Below are 1,531 nucleotides of genomic sequence, written 5' to 3' on the forward strand. Positions count from 1 at the left end.
ACTAAACACTAACATAAAAGCAGATCCCTTAAAAAGCAGTTATATAAGGAGAGCTGCAAGGCCTTTCTACACTGACCCATACTTATACAAATCTGATGACCTAAGGTTACCCCTTTATGGAAAATATTATTATATCAATTTTATGCAAATTTCTTTTGCATAATTTTTTTTTATCTATTTATTTTTTTAATAATTGGGAATTTATTGACCTTATGTTTTCCTACTGACACTATAGTCTCACTTTTTTTGAAATTCATTATTTTATTGTAATTTATTTTGTGTTCCATTGTATTTTAAATATATTTTACATAAGTTTAAGTTTCAGCCTTTAATTTTTCAAAATCATACTAATCATGTACTTTACTTATTAAACAATGGGACTATGCTTACTATTTGGTAAAACATACTGTAATTTGATAAATTAGCACCATAGGTAATTTTCTTTAATAACAATCCCACCATTGAAAGTTGTAAACCTATTTAATGCACATTAGTATCACAGATGAAGAAAGAACTAGGGGCCAAGTCATTTAAATCTCCAGCTTCGACAATTTCAAGACATTCACAGCCATCCATGCCACAGTGGGATTCAAATCCACAGCCTATAGATTGGAAAGCAGTTTAGGTAGGCCAAGAATGAAAAAAGTTACTTAAAGAAGTAGAACTGAATGCAAGCATTATTTCTCATAAAAATGATCAAAGAAAGTGACTTGGAATAGAAATTAGCATATATAAATAAAAATAAATTAACAGCCTATTTTTCTACCCACTGCAGGGTGAAGGCCTCTCCTATTGCAGGAGGTTTTGGGTCTACTACTCCCATGGTAACCCAGTCCATATTGGGAGAGGATGATCACAAACATCCATGCCTATGCGGGATTCAAACCCACAAATATATATATATATATATATATATATATATTTTTTTTTTTTTTTTTCAAAATTCATTTTTACTCGGTTGGAATATTATAAAAAACAGGTTTAATGACTATTACCGAGAGAAAAGATGACAAGATATATTTAACAAGATACTACTAGTTTACTGGTTTCGTTACATGAACATCCTCAGGTATCATAATCAAAGAAGTATATAAAAAATTACAGAGACTTAAAATTGTACTAACAGAACAAGTATAAAAAACAGTAGCGTGTTTGAAAAAAATGCAAGTATGAGTTCCAAACAAACGAATACTTCGAATATTACAAAGGCCGCCAGCACATTGTAAACTGGACTCAAACTGCTAACATCCATGTGTGCTACGATGAACTCGAAAGAAAGATTGTTGAATCTAGGGAAATTTCTCTAGATTCCTCTCATATCAACAACAGCCTGAGTTACAATCTCTCTCTGCTTCTGTTCAGTACTGGTGCACTCGCGACAGCGCGTAGTATTCGTTTGTTTGGAACTCATACTTGCATTTTTTTCAAACGCTACTGTTTTTTATACTTGTTCTGTTAGTACAATTTTAAGTCTCTGTAATTTTTTATATACTTCTTTGATTATGATACCTGAGGATGTTCATGTAACGAA

The sequence above is a fragment of the Typopeltis vanoorti genome, chromosome 5 (assembly GCF_054136105.1).
Source record: "Typopeltis vanoorti isolate ZY-2024b chromosome 5, IOZ_Tvanoo_1.0, whole genome shotgun sequence".
Taxonomy (NCBI): Eukaryota; Metazoa; Arthropoda; class Arachnida; order Uropygi; family Thelyphonidae; genus Typopeltis; species Typopeltis vanoorti.